The sequence below is a fragment of the Tursiops truncatus genome, chromosome 17, assembly GCF_011762595.2.
Source record: "Tursiops truncatus isolate mTurTru1 chromosome 17, mTurTru1.mat.Y, whole genome shotgun sequence".
NCBI classification, from domain to species: Eukaryota; Metazoa; Chordata; class Mammalia; order Artiodactyla; family Delphinidae; genus Tursiops; species Tursiops truncatus.
The window spans coordinates 8,647,131-8,672,930 of NC_047050.1; the positions used below are offsets into that span (position 1 = coordinate 8,647,131).

A 25,800-nucleotide genomic window follows, 5' to 3' on the forward strand; every position below is an offset into this window, starting at 1 on the left:
AGATTCTAAGGTTATTAATCTATATAAAACCAAGTTTTCCAGCCCTGAGGAAAGCTGAGAAAATTTCCCAAGGGAATTTCTACTCTAAGGCTAAAGAAAAGAACCAATTCAGATTTTTATCAATAAACTTTAAATAATATAATGTATATTATTTTTTAAAAGAAATACCCCTTCAGTTAGGTTTCCTTGTTTATTCCATCTCTGGGGGGAAGCACTTATTAAAGCTTTTGTGACGAATAATTTAGTGAAATATAGAGAACTGAATATATACCTGTCTATGCATCCACTTAAAATTTCTCTTATTATCTGCTGTAATGTATTGATACCGAGAGGTGTTGCTCCATTACATTTTATAGTGAGCTTATAAATACATTAATATAGCTAAATTGTTTACTCTTATTGATGGGGTAAAAATAAAAACTATTATTTCTTGATCTATATTTTGTCAAAAATGAGTTTGAGTATTTGACTGTTGGGTGAGTTTATTGCCTGCAGTAGTATGGAAACCACCTTGCTCTGTGACTTTGGGAGCTTCTCTTTATAGCTAGGCATCAGTTTTTTTTATTTTTTTCTAATTGAAGTATAGTTAATTTACAATGTTGTGTTAGTTTCAGGTGTATAGCAACGTGATTCACTTATATATATATACATATATATATACACATATATATGTGTATATATATATATATATATATATATATATATATATATATATATGTTCTTTTTCAGACTCTTTTCCATTGTGGGCCCTGTGCTATACAGTAAATCCTTGCTGCTTACCTATTTTCTATATAGTAGTCTGATCTATTAATCTTAAACTCCTAATTTATCCCTCCTCCCCTTTCCCCTTTGGTAACTATAAGTTTATCAAAGGGGAATGTCTTTGTAAATCTATTTCTATTTTGTAAATCAGAATCTATTTTTATTTTGTAAATCAGTTCACTTGTACCATGTTTTTAGATTCCACATATAAGTGATATTTGTCTTTGTCTGACTTCCTTCACTTTGTATGATAATATCTAGGTCCATCCATGTTGCTGCAAATGGCAGAATTTCATTCTTTTTTATGGCTGAGTAATATTCCATTGTGTAGATACATCACATCTTCTTTAGCCATTCATCTGTCAGTGGTCATCTAGGTTGCTTCCATATCTTGGCTATTGTAAATAGTGCTGCTATGAACATTGAGGTGCATGTATCTTTTCTAATTAGGGTTTTTCTCTTTTCTGGATATATACCCAAGAGTGGAATTCCTGGGTCATATGGTAACTCTATTTTTAGTTTTTTAAGGAACCTCCATAGTGGCTTAGGCATCAGTTCTTATATCAGTAAAATTAAGAACAAATAACATGTATACAACATGTATTCTGGACAAATTCATATTTTCCACCACAGTTAAAACATCAATAATAAAACCTATTGTTAGGAATACTTATGCATTCATTTGTGATATATTAATAAATATATTTTAAAGAGTAGAGTATTATTTTATTAATTTTTCTGGGGGGGGGGTTACCCCCAATAAACTGCCCTATGTACTGTTACTTAAATCCTCCAGGACAAAGACAATGAAGAAAACCTAAGGACACAACATCACAACTGTGATATCTTTTATAATCGAAAAATCCAGCATCACAGGTATATATATTTGCTAATAAACTAACAAGTGATTGTGGATGGTGGAATTTAAGTCAGTCATTAAAATGCCTCCTTTAATATCTACTCTTAATATTTTATGATAAAAGAAACTTATGAGGTATGTGTATGAACAGATCTACTGCACTGTACTTGTTTCAGTTTCAACTTAAAGAAATCACTGATTTGCTGAGCCTTCTCTGATATGTCTTTTCTAACTCTAATCTTCATCGCCACTGGGATTTCTTTGAAAACTGCAGGGAAGTAACTTCAGTTTGCCTACCCTTTCTTATTCCTTCAGTGGTTACTGAGCTATACATATATTGTCTTGTCGTATAAGCTCCGCTTATCTAAAAGACACTTATTTGCCCTTACATGTTTGAGGCTCCCACTTCATGCTTCCTAAAGCATATCAGATTTTTTAGAACTTAAACATCTTTCTGGGGTCCCTGAGTCTTACAACTTTTTGCCTTTTTCAAGCAATAGTATTCTCCTTTTGATGTAGGACTGCCTTTATTCTGGGTTAGTAACCTGTTCAATTCAACATTTATTTAGTGAGCATCTTCTCTAAATCCAATATTGTGGTAGGGTCTGTATGAGACCAAAAAAGAGGAAAAAACCTAGGAATCCTCACATGTCTGAGTTTGGGGTATATTCCCTCTGCAGCTTCCTTTCACTCACCTGAGTTCAAAAAACTCCTCCCTCTGCATCTTCTCTTCTGCCCCAATCTCAAGCCAAATTACACATTTGCAGCAAGAATATTAATAACTACAAAAGTAACCTAAGCTTACTATTAAACCATGTACCCCAAAGGTCAGATTCAGTAGTCCGCCCACAATGGCTGGGTTCCCACACACTGCACCAAATATAGATCACTACTAAGTAGAGGCAAGAATTGGAGCAGTGACACCACATACTTCTGTGGTCTTTGAATCTAGATGCCATCTCCTTCCCAGGCTAACTAATTTCACTCTGTGATTAGCCTTAGTCTGTTCTGTAAACTACTGAGTAAATTAATTGTCTTGTATAATGATTCCCGTTGCCCTTACCACTTTGTGGTACAGCTTCTGCTAGAAAAGCTCTCATTGTCTGTATTTCTTTCAGTTTGGATGGTTTCTCTATTTTCCATATCCAGTGCAAGTAACATTCCCCTGACTTCAACAACCAATCTGTCTGACCTGTTACACTGAGTCGAGTCACAGAAATTATTATTTTATCTTGTTCCTGGGATTGTAGCTTCTGTTCTCAATGATCCCTGGAATCAGACTCCTTGAATACTGCACATTGAACCATCTGCTGGTCTTAAGGTGGATTATTAACTTTAGACTTGGCTTTAACATAGGGAGAAAAATTATTTTTTAAAGCTGAAATCATACCCACCCCAGAGCTAATTCCTGAAATGGTAATGTGAGGGCGTGAGTTCCTTATCTTTCAAACACCATCTTTGTTTACAGATCACTCTGCCCTCCCCCCAAATGTCACATTTTAATAACATCATCCTTCTTCCAGTCACCTAGACTCCAAATTTCAAAGTCATCTTTGGCTCATCTTATTCTTTCCTGTCTTGTATCTACTTCATTTCCAAGATCTATTTTTCTATGCTTGTCATTTCCACTGCATGACTATTGTGTAGCTCACCTTATATGTCATATATCATTCTTTTAATTGTTCATCAAAAGTCCATTTCCCGTTACAATCCATCTAGCATACTACAGTCAATCTTTATTATGTAATATTTTAATAATATCAGTTTCTGTTCAAAAGTTTCCAATGGTTTCATTTTTCCCTATATAATTAAGATTAACCTGGTTTTAGATACTGTGACCTTGCTGATCATGGCCTCACTCTACGTTTTCTATCTTATTTCTCACTTATTCAGCCTCCTTATTCCAGTCCAGCTGCCCTTCTCACTGTCCAAGTACATGCTGGACTCATTCTCCTGAGTCTTTAGTCACTGCGTTAGGGTCTCTGCATGAAATGGATGGCAAAGTAACACTGGATGACTTGAGAGACTTTAATATAGGAATACTAACAAAACTATGCACAAGAGGGATGGAAACCACCAAAGATAGCATGATTCCCTAGAGCTAGTATGAGTGGGAATTATTGTTATTTCTAGATAAAAAGGGATCAGAGGAAAAAGTAAATGCTGGAAAGTGCAAGGGGAGATTCACGTTGACAGGATGACTAGAGGAGTCCTGAGGATTGGTGGAGGACCCCACAGGGAAGGAGCCAGGAGAATCGATGTATCTGTACCCTAGCATCAGCTTCCTCCCGCCTCTGATCCCATGATGGCGGCTCCATGTGGCCACACCCACCAAAACACTGATGGTGAGGGGACATGTTGGTGTAGCCTAAAAAGGTCAGCCTGCTGGCACACAGAGAACCTTGAAGAAGGTGTTAGAATGATTTGGTTGCAAAAACAGAAGACATCCAACATGTTTATTTTCTTTTCCTTGTGCTTGTTTTTACCTTTACTCCTTCCTGCTTCCTACCCACTTTATTTTTATTTTTTATATTTACATACAATGAATACACTTTTTGGTGTGTGGTGTTATGAGTCTTGACAAGTGCTTACATAGACTTGTGCAACTCCTATCACAATCAAGATACAAACCATTCCATCACCCCCCCAGGAGCCCTCACTCAGCTCTATGCAGTCAACCCTTCTCCCGTCTCCTAACCTGGCCACCAATGAAACACTCTCCTTTCTTATAGTTTTATCTCTCCCAGAGTATCATACAAATGGAATCGTACAGTATATAACCTTTTAAGTCTGGCTTCTTTTGCTTACCAAAGTCTTTTTGGGATTCATCCATGTTGTTGTGTGTCTCAGTAGTTCATTTGTTTTGAATTGCTGGGAAGTATTTCATTGTATTAATGTACCACCTTTTATAAAATCCACTCACTTGTTGAAGGACATGAGGGGTAGTTCTAGTTTGGGATGGTTATGAATAAGTGGCTATAAACTTTTATGTACAGGTGTTTTGTTTTGTTTTGTTTTGTTTTGTTTTGCGGTACGCGGGCCTCTCACTGTTGTGGCCTCTCCCGTTGCGGAGCACAGGCTCCAGACGCGCAGGCTCAGCGGCCATGGCTCACGGGCCCAGCCGCTCCGCGGCACGTGGGGTCTTCCCGGACCGGGGCACGAACCCGTGTCCCTTGCATCGGCAGGCGGACTCTCAACCACTGCACCACCAGGGAAGCCCTATGTACAGGTTTTGTGTGAATCTCACCTGGGAGTGAGATTCTGGGTCGTATAGTAAGTGATGGTTTACTTTACAAAGTGACTGTGACATTTTGCATTCATATGAGCAATATTTGAGCTTAGCTTGCTTCAAGTCCTTACCAGAGTTTTTAATTTTTGTTTTGTTTTGTTTTTTTGTCTGTCCATTCTAGTATCTGTAAAGTGGTATCTCACTGTGATTTAAATCTGCAATTCTTGATGACTAATTGATGTTGAGCATCTTTTCATGTGCTTATTTGCCATTCACGTATCTTCTTTGTGGACCTGTCCAAAATTACTGTCCTTTTTTTTTTTTCCCCTTTACTGGACTGCTTGTTTTATTATTATTTTGACATTTTATATTTGGAAAAAGTTCCCGTGTCATATATGTTACTTACAAATGTTTCTCCTAGTCTGAAGCTTGCGTTTTGAATCTCTTAGTAGTGCTTTTTAAAGAGCAGAAGTTTATAATATTGAGATACTAAAAAGGGAATTAACTATAAAATAGAGAAAGCATTTGAAATCACAAGAAACAGTGTTTTCTAAAGCTGTCTGAATACCTTTGAAATACTAGATGAAATGCATGATCTTCTAGGAAAAATGCAGTTCACTAAAATTGACCTCAGTAGAGGTCAGGACAATTACCAAAGTAGAAATACTGATAGAAGATGTAGATTACAAAAGTAGCACCTGATCCAGATGATTCTGAGGAGGAATTTTGACAAACTTTGAAAGATTTGATAATCTGAACGCTACTTAAACTATTTGAGAGCATAGAAAGAAAAAGGAAGTTTTCCAGTTTCATTTTATGATTTGCTTCAAAATAATGCAGGGAAGCAAGGGGGTGGTTAGAAATACAGATAAAACTGGTCTTGACTGGAGAAGTATTAAACTTAGGTGATAGGTATGTGAGGGTTAATTATACTCTTCTCTGTAGTTTCAGATTGTATGAAATGTTGCATAATGGTAGTTTATAATAAATAAGGCCATAATTTTGCAGTGAATATATAAAGCATTTATGAATAGAAATGAAAAAATAACTTAGAAATTACTTTTATAAAACTATACGAAATAAACTTAAAAAACAGTATCCCACCAGTGATAAGAGATTTGAACAAAATATTGGCAAGCTAAGACAAGTAATTGGAATGAAAAATTAACAGGGTAAAGATACATAGGCTCCAACATGTAAAAATAGGATAAATATTTTAAAAGAATAATGTAAGTAATATTTTCCGATCATGTTATATTAAACTAGAAGTATATATATATACTTTTTATATACTTTTTCATATTCTTTTCCATTACAGTTTATCACAGGATATTGAATAAAGTTCCCTGTGCTGTACAGTAGGAACTTGTTTTTTATCCTTCCTATATGTAATAGTTTGCATTTGCTAACCCTAAACTCCCAATACCTCCCTCGCCAACTCCCTCTCCCCTTTGGCAACCACAAGTCTGTTCTCTATGTCTGTGAGTCTGTTTCTGTTTCATAAATATGTTCATTTGTGTTGTATTTTAGATTCCACATATAAGTGATATCATATGGTATTTATCTTTCTCTTTCTGATTTACTTCGTTAGTATGATAATCTCTAGGTCCATCCATGTTGCTGCAAATGGCATTATTTCATTCTTTTTAATGGCTGGGTAATATTCCATCGTGTGTGTGTGTGTGTGTGTGTGTGTGTGTGTGTGTGTATCACATCTTCTTTATCCATACAATTTTATTTCTAAATACCATGCCAAAACAGTATACCCCCAAGTGATGTAAAAAGGCAAATGACAAACTGGGATAAAATACTTGCAACTGATATCACAGTTAGAGACGTCAATTCTGTAATGTGTTAACAGGTCTAAAGAAATCAAGAAAAGAAATGACTTCCAGAACAGTAGTGTAAGAAACTCCACAGACTGGTTCCCCAGCAACACAACCATAACTGGCAAATATTAATTTTAAAAAGAGGTAAAGTCTCTGGAAACTGTGCTAAGGTTATACAAAAAAATGAAGAAATATTTTTTTATAAAAAAAAGTCTACTAAATGTTGGTTAGAACAGAGTTGGCATCACTTGACCATGACCTGCTCCCTCCCTCCCCACTCAACTCTGCAGGAAGGAAGCTCCACTCCCCAGAAGGATGTGGTAAGAAAATAGAGCTCCCTTTCCTCACAGTCCCTAGTCCAGGGCTATGGTATCTTTCCGGGAGGCATAGGCTGCCAGGATTTCTAATTATCTCCCAGCTCCATGTTGCACAGGCTAAATTCCAAGTGAGCCTAAGATGTTAGGACTCTTCCTCCCCTGGCCCCCACTTACAGGGCAGAACCTCTACTGTAGGCATGGCAGGTCCTAATCACCTTCCCCCTGGATCACTCATTCCTGGGGGTTCAAAGCTGAGAGAGCATCCTGGTCATAAATCAGGAGTGTCACTCAGAAAGAAGGGGGTCACTGCCCCACCTCCGGCTGGAGAAGAGTGGCTCGGAGAGTTTGCTCAGCTAGAGAGGCGGGTCAGAGCTCCGAGGCGCCTCGCCCCACACACTGGCTTTACTTAGAACTGAATGTGGGTGTGTTCAAGCCTGAGATTGCTTTCAACACCAATGGAGATTTTTATGGAAAGCTGTTAAGAGGAGATGGGTAGCTCCATGAAAACAGCAGGCTAACTTGAAGGCCGGCTACACTACCAGAGAAAGAAAAAAGTCCTCCTGAGGTCAGAGCAAAACTCAGATACTGACTTCAAGAAATATCCCTGCAAAGGATATCAGACCTTGGAGAAATTTATGCTCCAGTTTGTTATTGAAAACAATAGAGCGATTAGTCAGCTATTAGCGCAGCCTAAAAGCTACAGATGATACAATGAGAGGCAGACAGCTTAGCAGATTTATTAGAGATAGAGACATTCAAAGAGAACCCTGATAATACAGCTGTCATCCCCAGATGACTGTGTGCGTGCCCTAGGCTGCAGCCTCTGAGGGGCCACAACACGGGTTTAAGTGTGAGCTGAGCAGTAGTTCCTGGTGTTGGGGGACAGTTACGAGGAAGGGGCCCAGAGGGTCTGCAGACACTGGCCCTGGCATCACGGCACTGTTGGAATGAAGCCAGCAGGCACCTATGTGCGGACTTGTTGGTACGTGAGAAAAATCCCAACGCGAGTATGCTTTTATAACTCAGACTTCATGTAACTTGCTGCTTTCCAAACATGGAGATCCAGAGTGCAGTGTGCAGGGTTCTGCTTCTCCAAACTTCCTAGGACTCAGTCATGTGTGGTGCAGGGGAAAGTGGGAGTGGAGTTTGTTTGGAAGTTTACATACCTGAACTCTACCCTAGAACACTCTGATTTGGTGGTCCTGGATGAGGTCCAGAAACCTGCCTTTTTAATAAGCATTCCAGAGACTTTTAAGAAAATGGCATATAGATGTCAGTGTTTAGTTGTGAACATTATGATAATTTATATTAGTGTAATTCTTTCCTTCTAAACTCTTCAGTTCTCATTAGATTTCTCTCTGTTGAAAAAACGGTTACTTTTCCTGGGATGTAGCTATGCCCAGAATTTCAGAAATTATGTGAAAAGATAAATGAAAATAATTTAATTAATGTATTCATTTTTGTTGGAGGATGGAGGAAACGAAAAGTACCCATCAAACCGAGAAGTTACCTTGAGACTGAAAACTGAGGAGGGCAGCTGCATATAATCGATGGATCAGTTTATTATAGGATGAGTTACTCACAGGGTGGGATCGGATCTGGTGGACAACCATTCAGAAGCATTCACAGCTGCACTGCTGAGGGGCCATTGGGATAAAGTTTAGAGTTAACCTACGGTATGGGGGCGCGTGCTTGGAAACAGGGTGTGCATTCCTAAGTCAAGATTTATGAATGGGAACCTAGTCTTGTGGGCACTGGGACTACGGTCCTCTTCATTGTTTGGGGACTCACAGAGCATAGAGGCCATGTGGTCCTAATGATTATTAAACAATATCCATTACCTACAAAGCCCCTGAAGACAGAGAAGTGATTTGCCATTCAGTACAGTCCTGGGCAGGGTCAGCGTAAGGACAGGAGGAACTCTGGGCGCCCAAGATGGTGTCACGTATGCTAACAACCATACAATTTTAGTCATCTTGCAAAGGAAATTTTGTAATATAGAACAAAGGAATTCCTTTTGCTCACATTCCGCAATGAGCACTCTGAATGGAAAGCTAGTCAACTCAGCAGAGTAAAGGAATGGCGCCCTAGTTTTGGATTACTCGTGGGCAAACAACAAGTCGTATCAATCCGCACCTTCTACTCCACACCTCCGCTTTCGTCTATTTGAGATAAGTAAGGATTAGTAAATATTCTTTCACTGTCTTCAACAATGGTTTTTGAATTCTCCGGAACCTCCATGGCCTGTTGAGTGCAACAAAACATCCTTCACTCTCAAGAGCTTGAAGCCTAAGCTTCCCATTCAAAGAGCTGTTGACATCACTTGCTTCTGGAACACAGTAGGAAATAGCACAATAGAAAAAAAAAATACAATATCAGTCTGGTTTGAATTCTTCAAGCTTATACAACCAAAGGAGATAATTCTGAATTTAGGAACTACTGAATTACAATTTTTGCCCACTATACTATTAAATAAGTCACTTTTAACCTATTTTCCTCTATTTAGAATAAGGAGTGTAATATCACATATTTCAAAGGCATGGCGATGGAATATCCCAGATTTCAGTAAATAATTTGCGACTGGAAGCCACTAAATGCTAAGTGTTATTTTAACTGCTGTGCCTTGGAGAGCATCCATCAGCGTTGCTCAGGGTTGCACTCGGGGTCTGGGAGCTTGAAGGTGAGCCACCCCGTTTAGCTTCTTCATGACTCATTGATCTAAGCCCTTAGCCTATGCTTGAACTGCATGTTTCTTAGAGAGTGGCTGGAGCTAGTAGCTGACTGCTCGCTGGGGACGACTTGGAATGACCCAAAGCAATATCAATGATAGCTTGAACTGGGTGCGTAAGGGAATCTGAAAGGTGAAAACTGATGGGCTTGTAACGTATATTCCCTCCAATGCCTCCAAGTTTGCTCTGCGGTAGATTTTCTCTGAAAATATGTTATCTGAGCAACTTAAAACTTCCAGTAGCAATAACTCATCTGGCTGGACTGTGAGTTTTAAGGTGAAGATTCTGCAAAGCAGTAGAAATCTGAAGTCTGGCACATACCCCAGACTCATACTGCTGTTGGGCTCTAAATAATAAATACTCCTTATCCAGTATTCAGCGCAGCTACACCTCCAGCCGGAGTGAACACATTTGTCATAAAGCAGAAAACGTGACGATTTTGGAGACATTTTGTGTGTTTTAGTTTGGTTTCCTCTAAAAGTAGAGCTTGAAAGGGGGTTTTAGGACAGGTAATTTGTCTGACAGATGAACTCAAGAAGCAGAGGAAAGGAAGGGAGGGAGACAAAAAGACACAGAAGGAGGAAAGCCAATATAAGCGTGCCTTATTGTTGCCACTGCTAAAGGCGATTGGGCGATTCGTTCAGAACCTCTGGGAAATGAACAGAACATTTCTCAGAAATGTCCTTGCGAAAGTCGGGAGGCTGCAGTCTTTATCCACTGACACTCATCACCCATTGGTTTAAGGTCACCGCCAAGGGTATTGGCTTCAGGCTGTGCCTGTGGCTGGTCAAAAGAGCTCTGTTGGCATCTCAGAAAGCCCTGGAGTATGATGCACTGATCCAGGCTGTGCGTGTCTGAGGTACAGCCAGGTGAGTCAGAGCTCAGGTGCCACGCTGCAGGTGAGGCTAAAACTGAGATGAGCCACGTGGCATGTGTTACAGTCCAGCCTGCTGCACTCTTCAGATTGTGTCATGTCCCTCACTAAGTCCACTCTGCCACCACATTTTCAAGGTGGGAACTGGCTACAATTTCTATCAAAAAGTTTTATACAGGCAGGTTTAGTAGAACAAGCTACGGTCCTCCCTGCTGCAAGTGGTATCCAGACGACAGTTGGAATTTATCATTTCCCTCTGCATCCATGCCTTCTAGGTATCGCTCACCCGCATCCGGCACTCTGGTAGAACTACGTTGCTCACCTGGTACAGAGCCGCAGACCTTCATCCCAGAGGGGTCTGCATTCTTGATTGCCTTGCCTTTTTGTGGCAGTGTTTGTTCCAATTGTCTGTTCAGTAAGCATCAGGCATAGAAGTGCCAGAGAACCCCCGGGGGTCCCCAGGTCGCAGCCATATTCCCCCTTTAGCTCCTGATGGCAGAGTGGATTACGCTAAAAACTACAAGCCTTCCTGTGCTGAAACTAGGAGTCTAAAATGCCCAATAAGTTTCAGGGTAAACTGTCCCTTACTGTCCCTTGGTGGAATGTTTGCTGTTTCTTTTTCCCCTGGACTGCTAATTCTGTGGGATATACGACCTGTACAGCACACATCCTGCAGGAGTGTTGCTGGAGGTGATGGGGGGCGAGGCAATTCCACTTGTACCTTGGTTTGATGCAGACATAGAACAGTCCCCAACCCAGGCCTCAAGATGCCGTTATTTCCAATGTGGCCCTTATTTTAGCAGAGGATACCTCTTCAGATGATACATTCAGTTTCCGTTGAGTTCTCACCCTTTTAAGCTAATTCTGGGCTGCATGTTTAGCACATTTTACTGTATGTCTGGAGGAGGCATCTAAGTGTTGCCATGAGACCTTTTGGCTGTCGCCAGCTGCCTGCACTGGGTTGATAGCTGACTAAGCTGAGCCCGATTCTCTTTTTTGCTCAAGCCTTCTCGGGCAGGTAGGGAAAGCCAGCCCACTCCATCACCACCATATTTACCATTGCCCCGTGCTGTTCCTTTGCTAGAGCGACTGAAGGACCCAGTGCTGGCTTACCTTTCTCTCCTCTCCCTCATCCCAGTCACCTCACAGATGGCTCAGTAACTGTGCTGCTAAACACGCCAGGGATTATTGCCCCCTCCTCTAATCGTCAGAAATGGGCTCTAGGATCTCATTCTGAGTACTTTCTAGAATCACTTCTTATACCAACTGCCTTGGCTTAAGTTCCCCTGACAGGACAGCCTGTGGCAAGGATTAGAGCACCTCTATGTTTTGAGAGGTGATCATAGGGGAATGAGGAAGCAGGGTTATTGAGACAAGGAAAGGTGAAAAGCCAATATAAGCATGCATTATCCAGGATGCTACTGTAATCAACAGTAGCTCAATTTTGCCATGACTGCTCAGAGCAGAGAGAATGCTCCCAGAATTAGCCAATGGCTCCCTTTCCCTAATGGAGCTGCTAACTTTCTGTATCTCTAGGCTGCGTACAAGCCTAGGCTGAAACGAGAGCCTGCTAAGTTGGATAAGATCTCACGAGATAATGGCAAAAGACGCAGGTGTTTGATTCGTCGGGGTGCTGGCAGCACAGCAGCAGGCTGAGCCTCAGTGGAACTGTCCACCACAATTAAAAGTCAATTCAGGAGTGGGCCAAGTTGCTGGGAAGGGAACATGTGACACGTGTGCTGCGATGTGGCACTACGAAGGAGTAATCTCATCGCCTGACCTAACCCACACCCTCCCCAAGCCCAACCTTGTCCTGTTAGCCACTCTGCCCAGATTCCACCCCATCAAAGAGGCATCTGTATGTGTACCTGGAGAGCAGCCAGAGACCCAGAGCACACTCTCCTGCACTTTCACCTACTGTCCTGCAGATGATGCTGGTTGCATGTTAAAAAAGGCCCAGAAGGTTTTTTTGGTTTTTGTTTTTGTTTTTTTCTTTGCAAACTGTGACCTTGCATTGTTTAGAGGGGACCCTTCTCTCCCACCATAGTGTTTATCACAGTGCATATCAAAGTCTGGCCACACTGAACTTGAAATCCTTCCCCAGAGACAGGAGGCAGGGGTTGTGGTTAGCACCGGGCTTGAGGGTGACAGTCCAGGTTTAGTTCCTGTTTCTTAACCAACGATGCATTCTTTGTCAAGTTAAACCAGCTTCCCATGCTCTTCATCCTTTAACAAGACGAAATCATCTCTTTCATGGGCTCATCAAAAGGATGACATTTGGGTTTTCTGTGTTTGTATACACAGCATGCATTTTGTTTTATACACTGTAAATGTGTATAAATGCACTGTAAATGTTCTGGAAGTATCCCAGTGCGTGGCAGCTGTTAGCCTGCTGGGTCTTTGCGTGGTCTTCTCCATCTTCCCCGAGTGCACCTCTCCCACACACCGCATCCTTTACAGCCTTCCCTCTGAAGTGTCCTGGACGAGTGCAGTCAGGGTCAGTCATAGCACGGCGTTCGTAGACCAAATGTAGTCATAGTGAGCCATCGCCAGATGCCTTGTGAAAATACAAATGTCTTCTGTACTTCCCCCCATGTGTCACTCTAGTAACCCTACTGAGAAAGAAAATCATTTAAATCTCACACGACTTGTACGAAATCCATGCTGTGCTTTTCTAATGCTAAACAAACATCTTGATAAATCACTCTCCTCTCTTCCGTGAGTGGAATCTATGCAGACCAGGCAGGGTTAGACACACAGGCAATTTACTGAGGAAGTGCCCTGAAGGATAAAGAGGGAGGGGAATAGGAATAGGAGAAAGGAGTCTTTAGACTTAAACTGTCCTGCAGGGGCGGTGGCTCCTGTGACAGCAGAGGGGAAAGGAAGGACTGAGAAAAAGGAGCCTCAGACCACTGTGCGGTTCTGGGATGGGCTCAACCAAGCTGATAGGAAGTCCCCAAGCCAGGGTGGCTTGTGAGAGGAGCCCCATGTCTGGCACATGCAGACTCAGCCCCAGCTGCCCCGCCGTCCTCAGTCATTGATGGGAGGCAGCAGGGGGAAGCGGGGCCTCAGCACGGGCACCTGAGAGCGCTCGGAAGCAGCAGCTGGGGGCTGTGAGTCTTCCACAGAAAGTTCTCTTGATGAGAGGTATTAGCGAAGCATCTCCACAGTTCTCACAAAGATTTTTCTCTTCCAGCGGCACTATCCTGTTGACTCTTTGGGCATATATGATTTCTGGCCCAGATTCTCTCAAGAGCTTGGAGTAAATTTGTCCAGACCAGCAGACTCGGACTCAGTCAGAGCTAAGCGTGTTAAGCCAGCGCATCTAGATCCCATGCAAAACGCCAAGTCCTCTGAACGAGGCTTCATCTGCAAGGGCGTGTTGCATGTGGCAGGAAGAGATGGTCGATCTATTCAGCACTCGTTATCTCTCTCATGAATGACATTTGCCTCAGCCCAGTCCCTCTTGCCCTGCCCCAGATGTGTAGGATTTTAAATAAATAGTTAGCTAAGTTTTAGGTCTGCTGAATGTTGATCTCTTCTGAGCAGTTGATTGCAGACTTTTTTGCTGCATCATTGGGCTTTGGCATATAACTAACTCCAGGTGTTTCAGGAAATGCCTTTAATGGTCTGGAGCTTTCTGTCTCATTCAGTGAATCACTCCTTCATTTTCCCACCCCCTGCACATTTCTTGTTAAGAGATGTTCATGTTAGCTGCAGTTGGCAGGTTGAGTAGAGAGCCTCAGACTGTGCTCTTAACAGAGAGCTTTGTCTCTGGCCTGTGGTCTATCAGCCTCACTGGCACTGTGATGAGTTTGCCAGGCTCATCTTTTGTCTCTATTGATGAGCATTGGGCTGCAATTTTTTTTTCCAGGAGGGAGTCTTTCTCTGTCTACAGATCAATTTGGACTTGACGTTTAAAGCTAAGACTTCCTTCTATTTCTGAGCAGTTTTGTTGATATCACTTTCTATACTCTATCAGTTCCAATGCTCTTTAGTATCTTTTCTAATTTAACGTTAAGAGCATTGAAGAAAATATAAACACCCTGGCGGTTTTGAGACCTCTGACACTATTGTATTAGTGAGTTGCACTTTATCTGTTTTTTCTTTCTGGTAACCAAGGAGCCAGATAGGTTTTATTTCTTCAACATCCTATCCCATGGCTACAAATTAAATCCCATGCGTTTTCTTCTTCCAGGTGGAGTGATAGAGTTACCTAATTTTCAATTTTTGGTGTGAGGCTGCACAAATGACCCTTGACTTTGTCTCCCAAAAGAGACCTGAGTGGTGGCTTTGATCTGATAGAGAGATCAAGTACACAGTGACTGACAGTTACGGTGGACAACTCTTCGCTGCTTCTCAAGAGATGAGGTCCAGGTATCAGAATAGCGTCCCAGCCTAAGCAGCCAAAGTCTCAGAGATGATGTCACTGGATAAAACCTGTTCCGCTCTGAAAAGAATATTTCCTCCTTCGACCCTCATCTGCCTTCCTATTACAGTCATTATTTAAAGATATAAGTGCTTCACAAACAGTAGTTCATTATTCCTCAAATCAGTTTATGAGGTAGAAAAGGAAATGGGAGCGTCAAGGCTTAATCTCTCATAAGGTCTGAGACGGTGATTTAAAGCAATCATTGGGACCCTTCTACTTCCACCAAAGCAGTGTGATCATTCTACTAATATTTGTTTTCACCTTTCTTTTTATACACTCTCTTATTTTTAATTGGGTAACAATTGTCTGACATACGGAGTCAAAGAGAAGTGTATCACTGATGAAAATACATGAATAATGTTACACATTATAGAGTGTCTTCCACTGTGTGTACACTTTTCTTTTCCTGGCTACTTTATTCTATTTATTTATAGCAAGTGAAAAGAACTTTTTTTCCTTTTCATTTAGATACATTTGTTATTTGTTCTATTGAATGTTCTGTCTGCTTTTCCTGGCAACAATGTCTGCTGTTTTATATTTTTGTTTCTTGTCTTCCATCAGTGTGGCCACTTAGCACACTGCCACGTTTCAGGACTGGAGGGAACACAAAGGCGGTCTTTCTCCTCTCTCTGACCTTGAGGTCTGATATTTAAGGGGGCTTCTTGCACTGTGTCCCCACATGACAATAAGAATGCTATAAATGCCTTGGAACCACTTTCAGTTCAATTCCATTAAGTGAAAATTTATGGAAAGTAGTTCCATGGAGTTATAGGGACGCACCTTTTATGATTATTATTATTGATTGCAATAGGTTTCAGTCCCATTCTAATCCTGGTATTCGGGGTCCATGCAAGGGTGGAGAAGGTACCTGCGACCTTGGACTTGGCTGTTCGTTTTCCCACCATTTGTCCTTGAAGTATGAGCTGCAGGAAGTTTGTTCGACTCAGAGCCTGCCCTCCTCTGTGGGCCCCTGCACCCCAGGAGGCAATGAGTCCCTGCCTCAATTATCCCAGGGCCAGGTACCAGGCAACTCGGGACCATCCCATAGCTAGGCTCCTGCTGAATGTATTCACACTAGCCAGTCCTTAACTGTTCACCTTAACCTGCCTTGCCTTTGCCGGGAAGCCCCCGGAAAGGTCTAGCCCAGGCTTTCCCCTCACTCCTGCTTTCTGCCTACTCATCACCCGAGGCTTCCCCACGTGGGCCTGCGTCGTGTGCTGGGACCTGTGAGTATAATAAACCTTGTTTTCCCAAATCTCTCCTGTGTTTCCTCTTGTGGCCGCACCTGACTGGCCATTACATGAAAAAACAAAATAAAACAAAACACAGAACAGTATGGAATGTTTTAAATGTGCTCTCGGCTATTCAGAAATATCCAGAGATTCAGTGGCAAGGGACATAAAAGTGGATTTTATTTTAATAGAAAGATTCTTCAACTATCCTTTTCACTTTATTAAACTCAGATACCAGGCACTGTCCTTGGCCCTGGGAGATACAGGGATGGAGAAGTTGTGACTCTGTTTCTCAAGGAGCACACAGTCAACTGGACAAGATACAGAAAAACAAATAAATGCCTTTTGTGTATTTGGTGCCCCATGAGAGGTGGAGAACTTGGGGGAGGGGAGACAAGAAGGGAGGGTTTGCATCCCCTTGAGCATCACAGAAGATTGTCTGGAAGAAGGGATGCTTATTTAGTCGCCAAATATGTTACTTTTTTTAACCAGTTGTATTGATGTATATTGACAGATGTCCAAGATAAGAGGCTATATGTATGGCTTTCCAGGAAAAGTCAAGCATTTTGAAGAAGTTTCTTGAAGAAACAATTTCTCAAATTAAAGGATTTCAGAACGGATGGTGCTTGGGTGGTAAACCTGAGTGCTGAATAAAAGGCTTAAAAAATCCTGTACAGTTGACCTGTGAACAACATGGGTTTGAACTGCATGCATCCAGTAATATGCGATATTTTCCAGTAGTAAATACTACAGCAGTACAAGATCCCGTGTTGTTTGAATCCACAGATGTGGAATCCAGGATATAGAGGAACCTCGGGATAGGAGGAGCCTCAGGATGTGGATGGCTGACTATAAGTTATACTCGGATTTTTGACTCTGTGGAGGGTCGCGGGGTCCCTAACCCTCATGTTGTTCAAGGGTCAATTGTATTCTTGTTGGATGTAAAGCTTAAGACATTTCAAGGCTTTAATTATAGGTCATTTCTTTAGGTTTGACTCTACTCCTATAGAAAATATTCAACTTAATGAAGAAAAAATTATTATCCTCATCTCTATACAATAATTTCATTCACTTTATATTATAAATTCTTATTAATGTCTGTCCGGTTAAAAAGAGAAAGAGGGAGAAAGAACCAGCAATTGCCAACATATTATAATGAAAAGTATTAGTAAATACACTCTTTTTTTTTACATCTTTATTAGAGTATAATAATAGAGTATAATAAAGTATAATAACACAACTAAATTGTGTTAGTTTCTGCTTTATAACAAAGTGAATCAGCTATACGTATACATATATCCCCATATCTCCTCCCTCTTGCGTCTCCCTCCCACCCTCCCTATCCCACCCCTCTAGGTGGTCACAAAGCACCGAGCTGATCTCCCTGTGCTATGTGGTTGCTTCCCACTATCTATTTTACACTCTTGATTATTGAGTGCCTGGTAGTGTCAAAGGCAACTATTACTAATCTTGTTGTTTTTAGAACATATAATACATACAGAATATAAGACGTCTTTATTCTGTGATTCATGAAATTTAGGTTTTTTGTTTTATGATCCCCTCACATACAAAAAGAGGAAGGTGGTGAGTCTTTTTTGAACTCCGTCTCTTAGGGAAGTGCTTTGTGAGCTGCACGGACTGCGTGAGGAGGTTCTCAGCCATGCTTAGTCAGGTTGCAAAGAGCGCAGGATATGTGTGCCATCCGGATCTAGAGACGGTGCACAGCCTGGCTGAACAACTCCTTCATTCAATTCCCTTGCCTTCTCATCTGTCTGTAACACAATAAAGGAAATTAAAATCAGTGATTGATTGTGTTTCAGTGCATTATCATCAAGACCAAACACATAAACAGTGCACCAAATGAGAAGCTATTTAACCACATTCTTTTTTTTTCTGTCAATCTAACTTGGTGTGTCATGGGCCAAGTAATTGACATTTATTTTATTCAAAAGAGGAAAGGAAAATCATTTATTCCATTTGAGTGTTTCTCCTGTGTTAACAGAACATTCTGTTTTCCTTGAAGAATTTATATTTAGGAAAATATACAAAAATCTTTATTAAATGGAAATCGTTATCATATAACCCATTTGATAGCACTACTATTTCAGTTTTTTTCCCTTAACTGTTTCTTATTAGTTTATTTATTTTAGTTCATGGAAATCTTAAGTGTGAATTCTGACATTTCAAATAGGCTAGGAAATTAATTTTCTTCATTAGAAAGGGTATAAGGCTGCTGTTCCTTTTATTGAACCATATTATCTTAGTGCATTAGATTTTATTTGGGAATCAGTTTGATACTCTTAAAATAGAAAAAAAAAAAGTAATGCAAAACCTTTTATTATCAAATTTCCTTCCAAGGATAAGGTTATGCCCTGGAATAATTGGCTCGTATATTGCCTTTTATTTGGTTAATTACTCATGTGGTCATAAAGACATTTCGTATTTCTAAATGGGTTATGGTACCAGCGGTGAATAAAACAAGCTGGTGTTATACAGAAGTTAGACATACAAAATGCAAGATGAATCTGGAGGAAATTTTGAGATTGTTTTAAAAAATGGTCTTTTCTCCCCTCTGTTAAAGTATTTGCGACTTGATGATAGAAATAACGTTCCTTTATTTATATGATGATAATAGAAACGACATTCCTTTGTTTAGTTAACAAGTATTTATAGTGATCAGTTTTAGGGAAGGGAGCATTCCAGCCTCTCAGTGTTTACAATCTTTCTAAGGTGGGTTATGGTCATTCATGACAGACAGTGCCGTACTGATGCAGCAGCATGTCCCAGGGGCCATACAAAGTGTCACTTTTCTAACCATCTACCTGACAGCTTTGTTTGAAAAGGGGTCCTGGGATAGGGCTAGCATTGTGGATTTTGGTCAGTACTCAAGTACTTGTACATGTGTATGGATTTCTCTAGGGAGATTTCTCTAGGAAGAAGATTTACCTGGTGGAATTTCTGTTTGTAAATATATATATATATATATATATATATACACACACACACACACAAATATATATAACAATATATAATATATATACTTTTTTTCAATGTTACCATATATTGTGAAATTACTTTCCAAAGTGACAGATTTAAATTCCTCTTATCAGTATATGAGTTCCTGCCACGGTTTTATATTTTCAAACTGGCAACGATCGGTCTTATAGTTGTTAAATTGTACCTTGCTGTTTTAAATTATATTTCCATAACAACCCACTATTCCTTTTTATCATCTTTTGTGAATATTGTGTCAGAATCTTTAACCATTTTTTTCTATTGAATTACTTACCTCATTGATTTGTAGGGATCCTTGATATACAGTGGATATTATATTCTGCAGTTACATGTTTTGTAAATACCTAATTCCGTTTTCTGGCTGGTATTTAACCTTTATTTAGGATGCCTAGAATTTAAAATTTTCATATACTCTAATTTATCAGTCTTTTCTTTGGCTCTTCCTATATTCTGGTATTTGTTTAATAAACCCTTTCTTACACCAAAGTTGTTAATTTTCTATATATACTTTTAAATATTTTAAAGATGTGCTTTTCTTATTTAAGTCTTTAACCCAAGTAGATTTTCATAATATGATACAAAATACAGATTTTATTTATATGTGGATAGTCCATTATTCCAGCATCATTTATTAAATAGTATGACTTTTCCACTGATTTGTCGTACCTCAACTTTCATTACTAGTCCAAAATATTCAGTATATCCATTGATCTATTTTTTGATGCTACGCAGTTTTCCCCATTGGTTTATTAGTGTATTGTTAAGCCAAAGAAAGCTATTTTAATTATAATTTTATTAAGTTTTAATATTTGATAGAATATTATACATAATCTTGGCTTGTTCTTTCCATTGATTTTTCAATATGACTTTTAAGATAAAGTTCTAAGAAAAATACTAGTGGAGTATTTATTGGAAAAACTGTAAATTTATAGATTGCCATCTTTATGATTCTGTGCCTTCCCAACCATGAACATGGTATACTCATGTTTTTTTGTTTGTTTGTTTTTAGGTATATATAGGTATTTATGTCACTCGATAAAATTAAGTGAAAGGTCTTACATGTGTTCTCTGGATTAATTCTTAGGTACATTAATGTTTAATATAAATGGTATATTTAAAAAATAATATTTTCTAATTAGTTGCTGCTGTTTTATAACAATTTCAGTGATTTTTTTTTACCTTGACTTTATACCTAAAAACCTTGTTGATTTGAATACTGTTAACTACAGATTTTCTTGGGTTTTTATATGGGTAATTTAAACATCTCCAAACAATGACAATTGATGTCTTTTTCTGTTCCTGATTATATAACATTTCTTCATCCTGTCTGACTGTACTGGCCAGGAACTCTAGAACAATAATAAATATAAGGACTGTCAGCAGACATCACTTTCCTTTTCTTAGTGTTTATAGAAAATATTGATTGTTTCAACATTAAATATGATAATGTTGATGGTTTTGTTATAGGTAAACACATCAGGTTAAGAAAGTTGTCTTCTATTCCTAGGTTGGTAAAAAGCTTGTAATATAAATAGGTATTGGATTTTATCATCATGTTATTTTCTCACATCTTCTGAGACAATCCTATGGTTTTCCGCCTTCGATCTGTTAATGTGACAAATGACATTAAAAGAATTTCTATTGTTCAAGCATTCCTGCATTACTAGATAAAACCAATGCCATTATTCTGTATTACTGATGGATTTTTTATATGTATGGTCAACCTAGTTTTCTAATATTTTCAGGAGAATTTTGCACCCTTAAAGAAATTGGCATATCATTTCTATGTCATCTGCCAGTGGGTGGACCTGACAGAAAGTCATACTGGTGGATGAGGGGAGAAGTTACTCTCTACCTGCTTCCTCTAAAGCTGCCCTCAGTGGTAGCTGCAGTGATATTAATGCTGCAGTGGCAACAGATCTGGAAGTCGTGACAACACTGATTTCAGCAGCGGTAGCAGCACTGAGGGATCCCCATGATGGAGGCTACAGGGAGGGAATGGGAATAATTCAGGAAGTAATGACAATATTAGCTACACCTGTAGCAGCTGACATGCGAGTCCTCATGGTGGCAGCTTCAAAAACAACAGTAATGGCCCAGCCCCAGAAACGCAACCTCCTAGGCTCCTGCTTAAGAAGCTGAACTTGGACATCTGAATGTTTGAAGTATCTGCCACTGACCTTCAGGCAACATTTTCACTCCTGCAACTTAGAAGAAACAGAGATTTCTTGTAGTGACTAATTTTCAAGCAACCCTACCTTTTCATCTTTTGCTCCACACACCCTCACAACTGATTTTTCTATGCAATATAATAAATATGACTCTTGTTTTGTTAGCCCACACAATGTTTTAATTTCTTAATTAACTGCAATTGTGGAAAAACTTGACAGTCGTTAGAGCAGGCAATGCTGTTTCTTCTCCCTGCAAGATAGCAGTTCGCTGATGCCGAGTCATGGCTTCCCCTTTAAACAAGTTCATCACATTTTCCATCCATGCTGCTTCCATTACTACAACTCCTGCCTGGCCCTACACACACTGATATTTGCCGCGCCCACTGTAAATGGTAAACAAACATTGCAGGATTTCAGGAATAGCATCCATTTTCTTCACTTACCGAAGCAAGATGCATTTCAAAAGGTACATAAAGATAATTGCCTTAAACTTCAGTAGTAATGTTTAGAGCCACCTGTAGCTATTAAATGACAAGTAAATAGGCTAATCACATATAGTTTCAAAGTTAATTGTTTGGAAACAGCAGGGTTTTGGGTTTTCTTGGTTTTCTTTTGCTTGTTATTTTAAGCCTTAAGTAAAAAATGACATTATTTGCTCCACATTCTCAACTCTTTGTAGCTTTGCATTTTTTTTCTTCCATGCATATGAATCCTTTGAAGTCAACCAGGGCTGACTACAGAGGACTGTTTGTGCAATCCAATCAGGCTAATTTCAATTTCAAGTGCAGCAGACAGGCATGCTTTTCATCACCTCCTTTGTGAAGCTATGATGGATTGACTACTGTTGAGTTAGTGAGATTTCCAGGAAAGGACAGTACAAGTGCTGTCCTAAGCAGCCTGTTAATAAATAGACCTCAAGTCTTGAAATCTTCCACTTGCTATTTTATGTTAAGAGTGGAGTAAACGCCACTAAAGCACAGAATACATTTCACTTTGCAGTTTCAGCTGAAGAGCTACCATTATTTACATTCTCATGTGTTTCTAATAAGAAGTACAAGGAAGAAAGCCCTGTATAAAAGAACATACAGGGGCTTCCCTGGTGGCGCAGTGGTTGAGAGTCCGCCTGCCGATGCAGGGGAGACGGGTTCGTACCCCGGCCCGGGAAGATCCCACATGCCGCAGAGCGGCTGGGCCCGTGAACCACGGCTGCTGAGCCTGCGCGTCCGGAGCGTGTGCTCCGCAACGGGAGAGGCCACAACAGTGAGAGGCCCGTGTACTGCAAAAAAAAAAAAAAAAAAAAAACCAAACATACAGACTTGTAAGAGCAAGAACTGGTAAGAAAAAGAAGTAGAGTTTCATGCTGTCTAAACATATTCTTATTTGCTTTACCCATTTAAAAATACTTTAGTGCAATCTCTTTCAAATATTATGGGTAGAATATGAAATAAGCACCTAAATAACCCTTTAAAATTACTTCTAAATGATTATGATGTGTGTGTTTGTGTTCTTAAGCATAAAAAATCATAATTTGAAAAGATGCATGAGCTATATTAAGCTCAGGAAAAATTAAAGTGTTTCCTAATGATTTTCTTTAATTTACTTTTTATTGCTTGAATTCTTCCAAAAGAAAGAGAAAAACAGAAATATCAAATAATGAACAAAGCAAAGGAAAAACAAAATACATTATGTAACCAAATCCAACATCAGTTCTCAATTAAAGTCGAGAATTTTAAACATTGTACTGATCGAAATAATACCTACCTCTTACTGCGTATTCACCATGGGTCTGGAGCAGTTCCAACAGCTTTATATTACTTCGCTCATTTAAGTCTCATAGCACTTCTCTGTTAAGAACCTGTATCATGGTCCTCACGTTACAGAGAAGGGAAGAGAAGTAATGTAAGTTTCTCAAGGCCGTGGAGCTGCTTGCGCAAGACTTGAGCACAGGCAATTGGGCTCCGGAGGTTTCACAACACGTCACTGGCTCTCGTCTCCCAGATACATATGTTTACGTGTTGATTTACAGTCAAACTTTGCTAATGCTTCTTCCATTAGACATGAACATTAATCATGTTTTTAGGGGTCTCAGGGCACACCATGTCTGTCTAATTCGGTCCAATTCTGCCCCTCCAGGTCACCTTCAGTTTGGTTGAAGACTTGAAGGAGGAATTTGGTGAAGCTTGGGGAGAAGAGGGGCAGGTGAGTAAGACTTCACAGAGCAATGGACTTTTTAGCTGATGCCTGAATTTGATGAAGAGTTCCCCAGGGAGAGGTGACGAGGCCACACGCGTGCTGCCCGTCTGGAGCTTGGTAGTGGAAAGGGAAACCTTGTTGGACATTTAGTCGCGCCAGGGAGAAACAGTGGGAGAAACAGTAGGAGATGCAGATGGATGATAAAGAGCTTTGTAAACCATCCTTAGGACCTCACCCACACCTGGACCGCAGCTCAGCAAGCAATAGTGGAAAGAAATCTTCCCCCAGGCTATGGGACACTTAGTGTGCCACGAAGAGGGAAGTTCTGCATCGACCCTGATAACACCTGAGACCTGCTCCAATTCTAGCATTAAGATAATGTTCATATCAAATTTAGGAACCTTTTCTGGCTAGTAAATTCCTTCCCTTCTTCTCATCTTGGTAATCATGGGACCCAAGCCAAAAGTCAGGCCTCTCTGGCCACTTTTCACGGCTCTACTCTTCCACCCTCGGACGCTTCCTCAAACACTGCTTGCTCTTTATCTTCGCCCCTTAGACGGTGCCCAGTGGAATCCAAGATTACTGTGAACAAGTTCTTCTGCATTTTCGTTATCTTCTTAGTATTCTCCTAGCACATCCTAACACTTCCATGAGGAGAAAGATTTCCTGGAAGCGGGGAGCTGCTCTCCGACCTCACCAGGTTCCTGCCAATTTCTGAACCTAGAGCAATCTACCCTAAGTCTTTTCCAAGAATAACTGCTCCATTCTTAAATAAAGATGTACCAAAGCCCATGGCATCAGGTTACAACACCACCTCTCTGCCCGCTCGATATGACCTCCAGTCTCTGGGTCACACAGTCTTCTGTATTTAGGGAGAACTGTAGTGCTTCGTTCATGGATTCTTTTTTCCACCCCAATTCCTGCCATTTTTAGGGAGACATAGTTCTTTGACTACTTGATGTCTGTTTTCACTTCCAATCAGTTTTTTTCCCCACTTCCTCCCATGATTGTGAGCTGGACCTTTATATCAGCCAGCATTCCTTCATCTTTGAAATCTCCAACTCCTACAGGTCGTCTTCTGAATGCAGCCCTCAACAGAAATAGACCTTGTTTGGGATGCTCTCTAGTTTTCCTTAAACTGAAATACTGCCCTTTCTGTCTCATTTTGTTTTTTGCTGCCACCATGTCCCTGCTTTCTGAGTCTCCTCCTGTGGTCTCTCTGACTCCATTTGTGGAGGATGGTAGTGTCTCATTTCCTATGTGGACTCCAGCAGACAGTGATGGGGTTTCATAATGCAATCACTAATAGACATTGCATACCAGAGGATAAATACCTAAGAAAATTGCCAATAGGAAAATGGCTTAGGACAGTGACTTTGTAAAGCATGTATTATGGAAGTAACAACTGGTGCAATTCCAGGGTCCTGCACCGATTAACCTTTACAAAAGTTATTCAAAGACATGCTTATTTGGGCTTGATAGTCAACCAAACATGAAAAAATATTTGAATTGTTTACATCAGCTCATTATAATCTGTCCTTGTGTGCCCAGCTGAAAAAAATTTTTCCTGATAAAACAAGGTTTTGTTTTCTCTGTATTTCTCTTTAAAGAGACTTTATTTCATGTATATTGTTGATCCATTAACCTTTAACTCACAGTCAACAGCACCATAACTCAGGCCTGAACAAAGCTTATCTAACACACATATTTGGCCTGGATACAGCCTCTTAAAGGGCTTGGAGCCTAAAGGGTGTGCTGAAGACAATGTAACATCTAATTTCCTGTAGAAAAGGTAAAATTCAACTAGGCCTGCTCTCGTGAAACTTATATCCCTGGGCTGAGAACCATCTGACAACTTCAGACCAGGGCGAAAAACCCAGGCCCTCTTTAGCCAAACACTTTAGAAATAAGACTGTATTCTGGGCAGAGCTGCTGGACATCATTAGCCAGGTTTTTGCCCCAGGTATTAAAAAAATACGTATAGGGTTTCCCTGGTGGCACAGTGGTTGAGAATCCGCCTGCCAATGCAGGGGACACAGGTTTGAGCGCTGGTCCACAAAGATCCCACGTGCCGCGGAGCAACTAAGCCCATGCACCACAACTACTGAGCCTGCGCTCTAGAGCCTGTGAGCCACAACTACTGAGCCCACGTGCCACA

At 40.3% G+C, this 25,800-nt stretch overlaps 2 long non-coding RNA genes across 2 annotated transcripts in view; one reads left to right on the plus strand and one right to left on the minus strand.

Moving 5' to 3' along the window:
* The window catches only part of LOC141276890 (uncharacterized), a 122,934-nt gene extending 98,647 nt beyond the window's left edge, over nucleotides 1-24,287 (plus strand). Inside the window, exon 3 of the long non-coding RNA XR_012327196.1 lies at nucleotides 23,583-24,287. This is a non-coding gene — a long non-coding RNA (uncharacterized lncRNA). The remainder of the gene's footprint in view (nucleotides 1-23,582) is intronic.
* Nucleotides 17,764-23,638, minus strand: LOC109548346 (uncharacterized). Its single transcript, XR_002174432.3, has 2 exons — nucleotides 23,211-23,638; nucleotides 17,764-18,035 (listed from the first exon to the last, which is right to left on the minus strand). It is a non-coding gene; the product is annotated as an uncharacterized lncRNA (long non-coding RNA).
* Nucleotides 24,288-25,800: the final 1,513 nt, after the last annotated feature.